The sequence below is a fragment of the Tympanuchus pallidicinctus genome, unplaced genomic scaffold (genome assembly GCF_026119805.1).
Source record: "Tympanuchus pallidicinctus isolate F22 unplaced genomic scaffold, pur_lepc_1.0 scaffold16, whole genome shotgun sequence".
Classification (NCBI taxonomy): Eukaryota; Metazoa; Chordata; class Aves; order Galliformes; family Phasianidae; genus Tympanuchus; species Tympanuchus pallidicinctus.
The window spans coordinates 15,670,474-15,687,219 of NW_026294679.1; the positions used below are offsets into that span (position 1 = coordinate 15,670,474).

At 41.2% G+C, this 16,746-nt stretch overlaps 1 long non-coding RNA gene across 1 annotated transcript; it reads right to left on the bottom strand.

The window, feature by feature from the left end:
* Positions 1 to 203: 203 nt before the first annotated feature.
* Positions 204 to 16,699, bottom strand: LOC128077820 (uncharacterized). The gene is made up of 4 exons (XR_008205198.1): positions 12,399 to 16,699; positions 2,610 to 11,102; positions 2,398 to 2,486; positions 204 to 920 (listed from the first exon to the last, which is right to left on the bottom strand). It is a non-coding gene; the product is annotated as an uncharacterized LOC128077820 (long non-coding RNA).
* Between the last annotated feature and the right edge of the window lie 47 nt (positions 16,700 to 16,746).

Sequence of the window (16,746 nt, forward strand, 5' to 3'; positions counted from 1 at the left end):
TACTGCATGGAGAAATCCTACATCTACTTTTGAGTGCCCTGCTTTTCTTCTAAGTGAAGACACAGCTCTAGGATCTCTCTCTAGCAAGAGAACTAGGGCTAGAGAACATGCCTTCTCAAAGTGGGATTGCAAAGAGTGCCCAGGTTGTTCTTCAGCCACTGCTTTGCAGACAAATCTCCACACACAGAGCCCACAGCCAGCTATGGCTGTCACATGCCTTTACTATTCAAGAACAAAACACTTAGAAATTAGCATGTCACTCTTTACCCCTCCCCCCTCCCCCAAGCAAGATGCTCTTAAATCTCACTGTTGCTGCCAAATTGGCATGCACACATGGAAGTTTAAGTGAATAAGTTCTGTCAGAACAAGCAATCGATTAATAAAATTTGAAAAAAAAATAAAAAATAAAAAAAATCTAGAAAGATGGGATGTCCAAGCCTACCCAGATGTGCTTGTGGAAAGTACAGAAATTCCACAGCCTGTGCAGAGAGACCTCCTGTATCATCTGGCTCCAACATGGGATTCATGATTTCTAAAAGTTACATTTATTAACATTTATGACAGTCTACACGTTAAACCAAGTATCTGAAACATACAGTTTTCCCCATCCCAAATTGCTTTCTTTGAAGGTGCAGGATGTGAAGGAAATGAAGGAGGTGAAGGAAATGATGAAATCAGCACAGTTACTCTTATTCATCCTCCCTATAACGAGCTGCAGCGACACGTATCCAGGAAACCACTGCTGGCAGGCTGCCTGCCCTGGGACACAGCTGCTGGAGCTTCATGAGGAGCAGGCAGAACCTACCCTGCTGAGGTTCTACCACACTTGGATCTGCAGAACACAAGGAGCACTTCTCCCTTCTTCCCCTCAGAAGCATGGCAAAGGTGCCCAGCCACCCGGCTGGACTGTGAACACAGGGCTATGTAAAGCAAAGCAGTGAAACAGCAAAAATAATTATAGAAAACAGCAGGACAATCCCAACAAGCGAAAAAGGCATGTGCATGTAAATAAAACCCCAAGTACTTTCTCCTTTATGTACTTCCTATCTTGTTTCTCAGCAGCCCCATGCACTAGAGCATTCCCTCCCTGTCTGCCCACCAGCAATAACAATGCAGCCTCCCATTTAAAGTCTTCCAGTACAGCCTGCTTCCCACCCCTTGGCCAAGCTGTCATTTCTTTGCCTCAGTGCCCACCTCAGGTAACCCCTTTGGATCTTCATGAAAAGCACCGCTGTGCTGCTGAAGCAATCACATCAGATCTTATACCAGCTGCATTCACTAACAGTTGACAGAAACAAAGCAAAACTCCCTCATCCCCTATAGCAAAGATACATATATTTTTTTTGAAGTAATCCCTGAAACAAAACAGGAATATGTTTTTTTGCTTCAAATAATACCATTACACAACACTTCTTCCACATAGTCTATTGTGAGTGTTTTTCCAGTGCCTGTGCAGTCAGTTATTTCATAAGAAGGTGCTTTATGTGCTATCTGAGGCAGCATTCATACAATCCCACATACCCGCACTGTTGCTATGGAAATCATTCCTCTTTAAGCCGATGTGCAAATGCAGGTCTTATTGCTGAATGCAGAGGCTAAAGGTGTGCATGAGTCAAGTGATTTGTTGTGTGTTACTCTGCAGCACCTCTGTGCTGCAGACAGATGCTTGCATAAGGAGCAAGGCATACAGGAAGTTGTTAGTAGGATAAAGACAAGGCCACAAAGCCACAGGAAAACTCTGGCTGAAAACTGCAGTTCAGCATGATTTGGTTGCCCAGCACCTGCTGCAGGTGACATAAAGAACAGGATCCAGGCACAGGACGTATCAAGCTTAGAAATGCTGTGGGATGTACATTTGAGAGGAAGGAGAAAGCTGCAATGTACTATGTCAGATTTAAGGCAGACAGTATCCTGCCCTGTCTATAGACTTTCTTCCACTTAAATCTCAATAATAAAATTAAACTTCTGATCTGGACTTGCTGTTAACGACAGTGGCAGCAGAGGTGTCAGGAGGGCATTCTGAGTCCAGTAGAGAGTCATGTTCACAAAACACATGAAGAAGACAGGCTTTTTCATACCTACCACACTTGGAATCAATTTCAAGTATTCCTTGAGATCTAAGGCTAAATACCAAAGTAAATACCAGAGCATTCCCAACCAAAACATAGTTTAACATCAGCAGTTGTTTTTCAGTAACAGCCTCTGCCCTCCCATAACGTAACAGAGGAACTTACTGCCTCCAGCACTCAGTAACTTCTCCACCAGCAGAAACAGAGAGACAGAGAACAGCTTACAGCAGCCAGCAGCAGAGCCCCTCTGCACCCCGCTCAAGCACTTATCTGCTTGGGGTTTGTGGTCATCATATCTTCCACAGCTGACAGCACACTCGACATTTACCTTTTACAGAAGGCTGCAGCAGAGAAAGGCAGATCCATCAAAAAGCGCATGTAGGGTTCTTTTCTTCCATCCCACTTACAGGACTGTTCCTGCAGAAGATAGGCAAGTGATCTGTCACTGAAACTAAAGCCACATCCCACCCCTTTTCTTACTCCTGCTACTAGAGCTGTAAGTGTCACACCCATCCTGTCTTCTTATTTATTTAAACTCACCGTAGACTTTAGGGAAAAGCACAGCAAGCGGTTTAAAGTTATAGAAGTTTTTATGTAACTGTTCTGTCCATCAAACTGGGGAAAGGCAATAAGTTGAAGAACAAAATACAAACACAAAACATCTCAGCTCATGCAGGAAATAACCTCAAAGCACATCTCCTTTGGGGCACTGTTATACATGACCATTAGACACATAACAAAGGAAACAACCCATGAAGTTCTCCCTCAACCAGAGCTCAAAACAAAGACAGCACTTACTTCAGCTCAGATGTAAGAAGGTTACTACTGTAACTATAAAAACCCAGAGCTACTTCCTCTCTGGCTGATCACTCCATACAACCCACCTGTCCCCTACCCTCCTCTTTTTCACTGCCTGCCAGGAGAGCAGCAGGTGGGCATCCTAAGCAGGAACACCTGTGGGTTCAGCACAGCTTGCTAGCAGTGTGCGGGGGTGCCAGGGATTTAAAACAAAAGGAGACAGTGGTGTCTTGTAAAGTTTGTAATGAGTCTAAATATCTGTGATGAACATCTTTATGCTGTGTTTGGATGGTCAATAGCATCTCAGTATTCTCATAAGCTGTTACACTGTTCTATGAAAATAATCCACAAGTACAGGTGTTTCCAAATGCTTTAAGAATCTATGGTATGAATGTTAATAGATTACATAAAATCATGCTGTCATAAAGGAGAACACTATGATTGGTAAAGTAATATCAGAATTACCCACAGGCTGCAGCCCTGTGGATGTATGTCTTTTGTGTTGTGGTATGAACATATTTACTGTTCCTCAAATGGTTCCAAATATGTAGGTGAGAGATGGAGAATATAAATGATGTAAGGTAAGAAGGGATTTAATTAGAAGAGTGTAGAATGCTGGAATATGGTATTGTGGATTAGAAGCTCACTTGAACTGTTAGAAAGACTGTAAGAGAAACATAGAAAAGGAATAGTAGAGGAATAGCTAAGAGTAATGTATGGTTTCCATAGCCACCATTTCTTCTATTTTTAGTATAGCACTACTCATGCTGAATCATGTGTCGATTTCTGAAATGTAATTGTGAATGAATTTCATTCCCGCCTAACATGATCTGTTCAGAACATTCATAAATGCAGATTCAGCACCATCATCAATGGGGAAGGATCCTTCCCATGTGCATGAAAGCCATACTTCAGATCCTCTACGTGTCGTAATTAAACTCCATTTCAGGAGAAGATATCTCTTATCTGATAACAGACCTTGTTGTGCCTCTTCGCACTGATCCTACAGCACAACCTTGCTCTGGTCCATCTGGTCATCAACACATAGACCGCAGTTGGAACAACAACACATCATATACACTAGGAGCATTTTCATCTGATGTGGCTGCTAGTCAAATTAAGGATGAGTGCTGCTCAGCTTCCCCCACCACTCCCCTTGGCTGCTGAATTTATTTTATGGGAGCGTTTGTCCTGTAAACAAGAAGGAAATCTTGTGGGAGTTCTCTTCATTTTAAAAATTTTTCCAGAAACTTTTAAAGTTAGATGCTGCATAATGCAGTGTGTCCATCCACTCAGAGGAGTAGAGTTGGGCTCCAGTATTTTTTACGCCACAAAGCTGAGAAACCAAATGATGCTTCCTTCACATCTGAAGGAGCCTTTGGTTCTGAGTTCAAAACTGACCATCAAACCTAGATTTGGAGCTTGAGAAAGATGAAAGACGGACAATGAGATTTGGTTACTGTGTGTGACAGACTACTGCTTCAGGAGGAAACCTCCCAGTTAGTTGGCTGATAAGCACCAGGAAATCGCAGCCAAGTTGTCACTGTGCATGCAGCAACATGGTTCCAAATGTTTTATTAAGTCCAGGACATCCAGCATGTGCCTGAACATGACACATGATCAGAACAACTGTGCAACCACCCACTTGTGCTTGGAGTGAAGTGTCCCAAGGGCTCTGGATCCCACGCAGTGCAGGGATCAGCACACGTGAATGTACCAGGCCTGAAGCATGGAATGCATCGCTTTGTAACCAGCCTGCACTCTGACCACTGTACACTCTGGAGGTTTTTTGGGTGGTTTGCAGTTCTGGCTGCAAATGACTGTGATGCAGTGAGGCAGCAGGGGCAGCTATCTGGCTCTGGAAGCTATCCATAATCTATAAGGTCTGGTAATGCCTATAACGTTAGAATCCAGCCCCTGGGTAAAAGGAGGCATCCACAGGGGCCTGACCTTCCTGCTTGGTAACAGCAGCTCCTGGCCCAGGAGCCTGGATGACTCCAGAGTGACAGCTCAGTATCCCAGCCACAGAGGAGAATACATAGTTGTCCCTATGCGACACGAAAGATGACACTGCTTACAGCACACAATTTTAGCAATCAGACATTTGTTATGAATACGTAGCAGCTGCAGTTGCGAATAGTTTGTGGTGTGAAGGGTTTCCATTCCCTGTATGTACAGAGAGAAGGCAGAGCCAGCAGTTGCTGAGGTTATAGTCCTCAGCCCAAACCCCATGAGCTTCTGACCCCACATAATTTGCCTGGTCCTAGTGGCCCTATGGGAGTACAGCTGTGGAGGTGGTGTTGCCTTGCTCTGGTGGGGATGAGTGTTCCCCGCTCCACATTCAGCCCCTCACAGCAGCTAAGTTTGTCCATTTCTGACTGGTACTTTTCACAGTTACTTGATTCCTCTTTCTCCCTTGGGACTATTATGTCTAACGAAAACTTCATGTCCTTTTGAAGATACTGTTAGCAGTTATTCCCTTTCATCCCTCATGCTCAAGCCATCCTAATGTGGAAGGAAGCATGCTAAGATTGATGAGATCATAACAGTCATTCAGCCTCACAAAAATTTAGAAGCTAGCTGTTCTTGCAAACTAGGAAGAGATGATCGAGGAAGTTCATCCAGATGCTCTCATCTCTCTTCCCTGAGCAGAACTGATATTAGTATCTTGTTCCTGTCAGCAAAATCTTCTGGCTGAGTTTTTGTATTCTGTTGCCTTTGGATGAATATTCTCCTCCTTCTGATGCAGAGGCAGGCTGTGAACTTCAAAATGGTGATGTCTGTGGTCATTAATGCACCTAGTGATACCTTCTATAGTATGTTCTCCCTTGTATGATATCTCTTCATGAGCCACCTCACTGGTTGGCTGCTCACAACTGTCAGGACATAAGTGAGATAAATTTTCTGTGTGCTGGTCAAGGAGAGGGTAAAATGTTTATTTGTCATCCTAAGTGAACTGGGGCAAACTGTCAAATCCAGTAAAGATACAGCACAATCTACTGGGAAGGTGGCCCCTATTTTGTGGTTATTGGGCTATCAAAAATCAGTGTAGACTAACAGATGATTTGGGGATTTGTTTTTAAATGATGGTGCTCGTATGTAGTAACAGAATAGCTCAGGGGCTTTTTCTGTTAGCAGCATATCTGTTTTGGATATACTAGCTCAGTCAGCTGGTTTTTAGCCAGTTCGAGGCAAGAGCTGATTATGGGGGAGGCTTCACACTCACTTATGGCATCTTAAGGGGCTGACAACTCTTTAAGTATATATAGCCTTCAACTCATGAAAGTTATGTACTGGATAGCTTACTACCTGAAAAGAGAAAAACAGAATAACCTGAGGTACAGATAATCAACAGGTAAAACTATAAGTTCATTATTAAAAAAAATTGACTTATTTGCTTGAATGGAATGCTGAAAGTACAAGAATATAAATCAAAGGTAAAATTCTAGGTTTGAACATTTTGGTTTAACAAACTCTTTTTGACTATTCTGACAGGTACAGAATTATAGACCCTACTAGCAGCAATTGGTCATTCTGTACTGATTGCATACTAATGTTTGTTTTTTTTTGTCTGGGATAACATTTCTGTCTGTGGCTAATAGTTCATTAGTCTCCTTATGCTTCAACAATCCATACTCCGCTAATTCACTTACATTATCAACTCTCTATATAGGCTGAATTTATGCAATTTATGCTTTATGTCAAGATGAAATTGGCATGTCCTTACACAGTGATTAGCGCTCTGTATTTCAAAGCCTGTCAGTAGGCAGTGGAAACCATCAGCTCATAAAGAAACCAGTCAGGCTGCTATTTGCTTCTGCACAAGGATGCACCTTGTGGTCTGTGATAGAAAACTCCTGATAAATGCTGAAACTAAACAATTCCTGTGTTCAGAGTGGGCTTTCCATTACTTCTCAGGTACCTCTCAAAATAGATTTTATTCCTCAGCAGTCTGGGGAAGAACATGAGTCCAGATTTGAGTTCAGCCTGTAAGTAAATAAGATTATTTAAAGTTGAATAGTGTCTTTTTTTCTCAGATCAAAAGTCAATGGAGCATAGAATATACTTGCATTAGTCCCCAGTTTTATGTTAAGAAATTCTCACCGAAGTAACCACTTCAAAGAAAATGCATGCCTAAGAGAAAGTACTCATTAAACTCTTCATTGTTGCCGCCTTCTTATTTTCCAATAAAAGATTATTTCTGATGAAGTTGGATCTTCCATCCTCTACATCAGTCTATTTTCTCAAGTTCTACTATCTCTTCTATAACTAGAAAGATCATCCAAGCATGCTCATCATTGGCCTGTTTCTTCCTCAGAAAACTGTCTGCACTGAAAGAGCAAGACAGGGTTGATAATCCATAATACATGGGATGGTCTTTGGCCTCTAAATCCAGAAAGGCAGTTTCTAACATAAAGAAAATGGGAAGTCTTCTGCAGGTTTTGGAGTACATGTTTTTCTCTGGCTCATAAACTGCTAATGCAAGCCACATGTAACTGTCTCCCATGGAAAAGCCACCTGAGTGAAAAGCAGGTGAAGGTGAGTCACGTGTCGTCACATGTCTTGGTCCTCACTGAGCCTCTGCTCTCTAGCACAGATAAGAAACAGGAACAGACATGTGAGAGAAAAGTGCTAAAGATGAAACAGAAGTTTGAATGTTATTTTTTTTACTGAACACCTCTTTTTTTTTTTTTTTTTTTTTTTTTTTTTAAACTTGTTCACCTGTGATATAGTGATAGCAGCTTTAAAGAGCTTCTTAAAGGTAAGCAGTGACTTGTCACTGGGGAAGTGAGGAGTCTTCAGAATGTGCTATGTAAACTTTATCGGCTCTCTTTATGTTGTATCTCTGGAAAGAATCTATGTTAAAATGTGAAATAGCAAAAAAATTCCTGCATCAGATGTTTCTTCAAGCCAAGCCAACATGCAGATCTTTATATGATAAGTCACCCTGGGGAGCTGAGGAGCCTGGAGTGGTCACAGTCTAGATCAACATGTCAGTATGCCTAACATGGAGGCCGTATGGATGGCTATGGCTATCATTACTCAATTAACATGGTGCAGTAATTTAGCTTAGTCATAAAATTTCTTGACTATTCATCTGTTCAGTTACATATCTGTAGGCTTACACTTAAAATCTCCAGAGACACCACATGGAGTGATTCCACACAACTGTAACCACGTTATGAACTTGGAGGCCATTTACAGAACTCAGGCTGAGAACCTAGAAGTTAACTGATGCCAAGCTGACACCTGAGTTCCTTGCAATTTCTGATGGCTGCTTAGTTTCATTTTTAGTAACAAATGGGTACATTAGTCTCTGAGTGCATTAAAAATACTCTTCAGAAATGTACATTCCACTGGAGTAATTCTGTGCCAATTCAATGGCTTTGGGGCAGTCTACTCAAGCAAAATTCTTTTTCTATGTAAGAATGATCAGCATCTCCCTGCAAGTACAGGACAAGTATGGGACTGCTTCAGAACTGTCCATCCCACTTGCCTTGGCATTTAAAGGTGGCAGAATCTCCTGCAGCTGTGGATGAAACACTGTCACTCTGGGAAAGCTGCTACCATGTGTCCCTACTATTGTTCTCAGATAACAACAAGCAAGAAAATGTTTGTTTTTTCCTCACTTCTGAAGGCTCCATTAATATGTACAAGGGAGAACTCCCTCGGTAGCAATGAATCACATTAATTAATGGACACGTGAAATAAAATACAAAGAAAATATGCACTCAAGGGGACAATCTGTGTGTATGAGAGTACATGAGTCTCCGATGGAGACAAATGGGAGATGCACATACAGACAAAAGGGAGAATACATTCACCACAGTGTATGGAAAAAGGCCAGCACAGAACAGAATGGAATGCATACAGGGATTAATGCTGGATTACAGATGCCTGTGGCAACTGCTCTCAATAAATTATAGTTAGATCAAAGAAAAATAGAACCCTTTGATAAGAGATTAACAAGTGCCATTCTCATATGTACAACTGTAATTAAAAACAACAACAGCAACACATTTTAACCCCTTACTTGAGATACTAAGTTTTTTCTTTCCAGTATTATTTATGAGTTACTTCTGGCCACTCAGGAATAAAAACAACTTTCTCAGTGTCTTACTTCTGTTACAACCAGCTACCAAATAAACACACAACCATTATTTTTATGCATACACCAATAATTCTGTAATAAAGAAAAGCAAAATTGGATTTGGTTTCATCTATTTTCCACAGTCTTTTCTTGCCCTAGGATATAATGAACATATGCACTGTTTACAGCTCAGAAGAAAAAAAAAGCAGTTTTTTGAAAGGTCAGTGGAAAATTAAGCAGTAAATCCAGAAGTTGCTACAAATGTGAATATCCTTCCATCATCTTATCTGAAATGTGAAGGCTGCTTTTTTGTTAACTTGTACCTTGTGTGGAAATGTGCATTCTGACTGTTCCCTTCCAGGATCAGAAAAGTGGGTAATCCAATACACATTCCTCAGCAACTCTTGGGCTGCAGTTTTTGCAGGTGCCTCACGCAGAAAGGAAAAGACTGCTGCAAATCTGAGCATTTTAATGCTGCAATCAATTAGTAATTCTATCTTTACATGACTAAAATGAAGTGTCTTTACATGACTATTCCACACTTCTGAAAAAATACATTCAAAGTAAAACTCAAATCTTGTACTATAGCCTTATGAGTTCACATCCTTGAACTAATTCATCTACACATTTCTCATCTTAAGGTAAAACCTACTATTTTCTCCCACTTGTCCTGGTTGCAGAAATCGTAAGTAGAAAGTTAACTGCACTTGCAGAGTGTGTTTAATAGTTGACTTTACTTCTTAATCAACCGGCAGTGACAGTTCCAAAATTTTACTTGTATTAAATTCACTTGGTTCAACAGGCTGGAGGTCTGCTTGTCGGCTACATGTATTCCTGTAAGTGATACTGCAATGCTCTGAGAGCTCATTTTACCAGACATTCATTTCCAATGAGAAGATGTTTTCATCCTGCCATCAACATTTTATGTCTGATACGGCTGTACTCTTCCTCCTTCAAAACGCCTTGTGGAAGCAGCACCATTTCCAACATGATTAGCATCAACTATAACATTTTCCATAAAATCTGAGACATTAAGCTGAGGGAGTGGAAGCATATTCTTGGGATCTATTTACTTGGATTTACTACACTAGTACCACAAATTCACTGTTTGTGCTTCTGGGACAGAAACTGCGTATAGCAGTGAACCTCTAAAATGAAGTGACCATTGCAGTGAAACACGTGGAGCATATACCAATAGCATTATAACTGCTGGGTAGAGCTTCAAAAGCATGCGGCTTTTTGTTTTGGCTCTTTTCAGAATGAATTAGCAACATTTTTCTCTAGTTGCTGATTGATTGCCTGAGTTTCATCAAGAAAACTATTCTTACCATCTGTGCAGGTCTCTGGGTCAGCTGGTGATGACTTCTGAGAGGAGGTGACAAATATCAATTATTTTTAAAATGAAATCTTTTGTCCCTACCTCAAAGGAGGGGTGGGGGAAATTCCTCTGCCTTCTATGATCCAACACGAAATGAGGAAAGCCTAACAGGAAGTTGTGAGGACAATCACAAATTCATCTGTACAGGGGCACAAACTCAATAGTTATGCCAATAAAATGTGCAAATATATGAGTTTCTCTGTGACCATGAGTTCAACCTTTTGAAAATAAGGCTCAAGAACACTGGAAGTGAGAAAAAAGAATTTCCTAGATCTATTTGGGCTGGAAATCAGGCAAAGTTGGTCATCAGTCTGAGATTTCCTAAACTTCCTGGACACAGGAAGTCCAGGACCCCAGTGAATGTGAAATGTTTCATTATTTCTCTTCCATTTCCTGCTTCAAACTGAGAAATGGAGAAAGATATTAGAAAAACAAAATCCAAATACAAAATAACTCATTAAAACTGGGCTACATGCACAAGCTGCAGTTTCTTGGCAATGGTCTGAATGATTTCTGATTTCCTCTAGCTCTCCCACTCCTGCTGCTGAATGGGGAAGTGATGCCCTTTCCTCTCTTTGTAATAATGTGATATAAAAGCACAGGATTACTCAGCAGGATTGAATGACCACTCACTTAGCAAAAAGACAATGCTGTGATCTGGATCAAAGCATCAGAGAATGCAGTGACCTCTTCTTTCTGTTCTGATGGGAACACCACAGGCGGTCACCAGGTGAGAACCCTTGGTTGTCTGACAAGGTGGGTGAGTCTGAAGAGACACAAAAAGCAAAGTTGATAGAAGTTTTGTATGTGGGATGTGTGTGAAATAAAGGCAGAGTATGGGCCCAGCTCAGGCTCAGCAAGAGCTAGCTTGGCAGTGGCAAGTGACTTTTTGCATTCTTTAACAGCCTTTAGTGAAATTTAGGGAACAAAGGCCTACAGCACATTCACCTTTTCCATCTGGCCCTGGTGTGAAGATGCCTCTGCTGAGAGAAAACTGCTGTGGGGGAAATATTTGGTATTTTCTCTTTTGAAATATCAACAAACTAAAAACAGTGCCTGCAGATTAATGCCTTGCAGTTTCTAGGCCCAGAGAAACCAATTTAGATTAGTTGCTCCTCTTTCTTCCCCTCTCATGCATTCCCTACATTTTTCCTTGAAATGAAATGGAATACAGAAGTCCATCCCAAAGTGCCATAACAGACTCCTTTAATACTTTGATGCTTTAGAGAGGGCACAAAGCTTTTTCCAAGTCCATCATCTGACACAATTTTTTTTTTTTTTGCTCCAAAGTTATTCCAAATGGCTGAAAATGATGATGATTAGAGGAAAACACGGGAAAGGATTAAGCAAAATTTAATCGAGAAAGAATTGGACCCCTTTAAATACAGTGAATGCCAATCTATGTGGTTAGGTGCAAAGCAGGCCTTGCTAAACAAGTCTCTTTCCACACCATGACAGGTTTTGTTGAGAGTAGTTTGTGTGTTACTGCAGTTTATTAGAGACTTGCCAAAGCATTTCACTCATAGCATGGGTTGGTATGATTAAAAAGCATGCATTATATGGAATTAAAAGGATGCACATTGGAAGAACTAAGAGCTGGCTCCCTGACAGATCGCAGCATGTCAGTCTCAGTGCAGAGAGAGCAAACGAGTGGAACTATTTCCAGCAGATTCCCACAAGGATCAGTTCCTGGCCCAACATTGTTTAGTATTTTCATCACGTGTCCAAACAATGGTATAAGATCAGTCCCAAGATGGTTGGGAGCTGGAGGACTGACAGTGGAAGAAATGGCTGTAGGAGCTGGGCTTGCTCAGCCTGAAGAAGAGAAAGTCCAAGGATATATTGTAGCACCATAAGAAGAATTTGTGAAGAAGGCAGAGCCAGGTTTGTTACAGACATCTACAGGAGGTGAGAGGGAGACTATGGTCATAAATTGAAATGAGAGATGTTTCAACTGTATGTAAGAAAAGAACTTGCTATCGGGATACTCAGGAATTGGAGCAGGATGACAAGAGAAGTTATGAAATCTCTGTCCTTGGAGGCTTTCAGGAGCTGACCTTACCTGTATTATGTTCCAGCCCTGTTTGGAGCAGAGGTGTGGAAAGAGATTATACCCCAAGGTCCTTCCAGCTATAGCATGTTATGACTATAGCCTAGTTTATTCTGCCTGGAGAGACATTTGGGAATTCTGTTAGATAATTGTTTCAATGCATACTGTAATGCAGTGCTACAAGGAAGTGCAGTGCTTGGATGCAATACTTGAAAGTATTCAAGGAGAAATAGATGCTAGTAGAATGTCGTGCCCAAACATAAAACAGTAGAAACTCTGGAGAGCATTCAAAAGAGCTCTGGCACATCTTCCTGAAGCATTTCAGAGAGATGTTTGCATCACCCAAAACTAGAGCATCCCCTTACTCTTACAAAGGAAAAAAGGTATCATACTTGGGACAGCTGTACTTACAAGGTCTCAGGCAAACATAGAGCAAGATTCAGTATGGGAGGCTTTAATTTAAGATAGTGTAAAATTCAAAATAAAACACTGAGGGAAAGGCAGAAAATGTCACTTTGGAGTGAAGCTGAATTCTCCATTGCTAGTCAAAAGCACTAAATGTGCTTCACTGCAGAGCAGTTGCCAGCCTGGATACCTGCTGGATTATCAACATGACCAGGATTTCAAAGTACTCTCACGTTGTATAGCTGAAAACTTGTTCTGCATCCCTCTAGCTTTCCTTTTCTGACTGATTGAAGTTGTTCTGCAGTATTTATGAATGGCATAAACCTTTTTTACAACTCCATACTGGCACAAACAAACCCTGTTGCCACAGCTGAGCACATAAAAACGTAGTAAGATGTTACGTGAATATAACATTGGCACAGGTTCTGGATACACAGAACTTGACCAACATTGCTGACTGAAGGCCGAGTGTGCAGCCAGCAGATAACCCTTCTGACAGATAACTGTTCTGGTGCCTTAAGCTGCACTTTGCTGCTTAACTGAGAACCATTCTGGTGAACTAGCTAGATTCACATGTACTGCACAAGTGCAATTGTGATAGAGCTCAAGGTCTCAGATACATTCCAATCCCTTGCTTTTAAATATAAATCACTGATTTTTTCAGATTGTGTGGAAATCCCAGCCCTAATGTCATCTGAGCAGGGTTTTTTTAAGCACTACAGTAAGTGATGCAATCACTCACTGCTGGTTTGGGTTTCACCAGAGCGCTATGAAGCCCAGATCAGCAACCTCCCAGACTGTAACTTCTTTGCTTTGTTAACAGCTAATATGAACAAACTGAATTATAATCCCATCCCACTGTTAATTTATTAATTTCTTATACTCTGATTTTGTAGTTAAAACAAACTTTGCGTACCTTGGTGAAATCTCGTTTGTTTTCCTAAGGAGATAGTTTGTTTCTCTTCAACATTTTACCCAAAGAAAGATACATTTATGAGAAGTCTCAAAATTGGTTTAAACAGGTGATATAATAATTCCTTGATCATTTAAATTAATCAAACATACATATATACCAGAGTGCTGAAAAAGTGAGGGGATTGAGCGATATACCCAAACTGCATGGTGATGATAAATTATCACAGAGTTTATTTGCTAGATAAATACATTCCTGCCTTTTATGGAAAACAAACAGTCAAAATAGAGAAAGAAAAACAGTTACTGCAATATATTATGAGTTAGTGCTCCATTGTGTATGAATATGTGTAACGTATGAATGTGCACTCAGAGAAAGAAAAAAGCCATTGCACACTGAAGGAGAAAGCTGTGGGTTACTGTTCCTTAGGAGTATCTTTGGGTATGCAATACCCATGGCTGCACACTCACAGAACATGGGTTGCTGGATTCATGCCCTCTGCAGTGCACAAGCACTTTCTAGCCCCTGCTGCCTGCCTGCCTTGCCTATCTAGCAGCAGGAGATGCCAGAGACAGCCAGGCACCGCACAAGGCAACACCTTGGGTGCAAGGGCAGAGCCAAGGGCAGAGGGCTGGGAGGTGCCTGTTGGCTGGGATAGTGACAACACTGAAAACACAATGGTGATACACTTGACAGGAAGTGTAATATTGTTTGTATCACACATAAAGCTTTCCCTCTACTATTAACAACTTTAAAAATTACTTACAAGCATTCTTTACACTGCTCTGACAACTCCTCTTTTGATATCTGGGAATGGGCCTGCTGCCTTTTTGTGTTTTCTTCTGCAAAGTTCTTGTGGCAATATAAATTGCCTTCACCTTGCAGCTCATTGCAGATCCGTTAGCAGACCAGCAAGTGTTTTCCAGATTCCTGTTACACATCTCCCACTGACCATCTGCTATTACTACCTTAACAGAGATGCAAGAAATCACTTGTTGAAAGGGGATTACGTGGTTACAGCCCAGCACAAGGCTGCAAGCTCATTATGCTACTTCACCTTCTAACATTAAGCAATAGCAATAAGCAACAGGGCTAGAGTCTTAGTAAAAATGCACAGGTTCATATCAGCTATCTCAGAATAATTATCTTGGTTCACATGACATTCAGCTTACGAGCATTGCATTTGGTCAGTTTAGATTGTAACCCTTTGTTACAGCAGTTTTATGTATGGGGCTTTTTTGTTTTTGTTTTTTTTTTGTTTTGTGTTTTTACACAGCAACTCAGGATTATCAAGGAAGACTCACTTTTATTTCTGGTTCTCCATAGTCAGCAGAGACTGGATGCTTTAATTGTTACATGTGGCTGGATTTTTTTTTGGCAGCTTGATGTGAGAAGTGGGTCAGTGTTTCCCTTTGGAACACTGAGATGTTAAGCTCATGTGGGCTCTGGATTCACTGGCCATTTGCAGAGAAAGATCTACCCGCTTACACTGTCTTGGATAAGTTTTGCTGGTCTAGTTTTATATACCAGGCTGTCAGTTCTCTGCTGTGATCTGTTACCAATAAACAAGAAGTGATCTTTTCAGCCATTCTACTAGGGTTGCAGATCTCCCATAGAAGATTCACAGAATAATACAGAGCAAGATAATCTGTTGCTGCACATTTACGGACAAGAAAAAGCTAAGCAGAGCTGCCTCTGATCACAGAGACACATAGCAGGAGCACAATGCTGCTGCAAGAAAGGGCCCTGCAGTGATTCAGGACATACCACTCTCTGGGAATGATATCCTGGCTCCACTTCGGTTTGGAAAAAAATGTTCCAAAAGTCTCTTGAGCTGCCACATACTCTATTTTAGTTCTGGAGCTCATCCTCTAATGTCATATATATTCTGAGTAGTAAGGGAACCACCTGATGTCCAGCTTCATTTCAGGGAAAGGGAGGGCATAGGTATGATGGGCACTAGAAGGCAAGTTTGGATGTACTCACATTACTGGTAAATAGTTCAGAGGAGAGACACCTTGAAAGGTCAGTGTCATGAACATAGCATGCTAATGATGCTAATGAGATAAACAACACCCAAGATAGCTAGATCTTAATGCAGTGGAGCTCTATGTACATGTTGCACAGGAAGTACCTGAGACTGACTTGTTTCAGCCAGGTGACTTGTCCTGCTTGTGCCCCACCGGATAGAGTCTCTTAGCACTGCAGAACTGATTTTCTTGGCGTTTATCTACACTCTTATTGCTGAAATTAGTGCTTGAACCTGTTGTAAGATTGCTTTCTGCTGGCATTCATTCTCCTCCTTCCAGGCTGTTCTGATTTATGACACAAGAAAACCTCTTTATTTTTTCCAAAGTACTCCATAACTCCTTGTACCCCAAACACACCCAATAACCATTTATTTCTGTAACTCAACCACCAAAACTGAACAAGTCCTGAACAACTGAACAGTGCACCTGTTCTCTTGCATTCAAATGAAAAATATGCTCTGAGAAAACAGCATTAGTTTTACTTTTTTGGCACATGATATAATTCATTATTTTGCTTACGATCACTGTCAGTGTCCCAGAAAAATGCAAAGTTTGCTGTTGCAACATGTTACACTGACTGTAACTTCTCATGTCATAGGCTAAAAAGCACCAGAGACATCATTTTGGTTTAGTAATCCTTTCAGAAAATTCCTGCGATCAAATATAGAAGACAGTCATCATGATGAGAAGAGTCCTTTCCCCTAAAACTGTTTATCATCCCAGAATAAATAGCAATGAAAAGAATGGCTTTCCAAGACTTAAGGGGTCACAATCCTCTTATCAGGAAGGTATGACTCCAAGTACTGTACATAAGCCACTTACCCTTCCCAGCACCCTGCAGTCATCTGAATGTCAGTTAGAAAAAAAAAAGAAAAAAAAAGATGAAGCTATAGCGCTACATCAACAGACAGCTGTCCCAGTGGGCACTGGGAACACAGGATGACTCGCATTGCTGAGCCATGCGGTCACGGCCAAAGGCACGATGAGCTCACATTTCATTCCGATGCACATA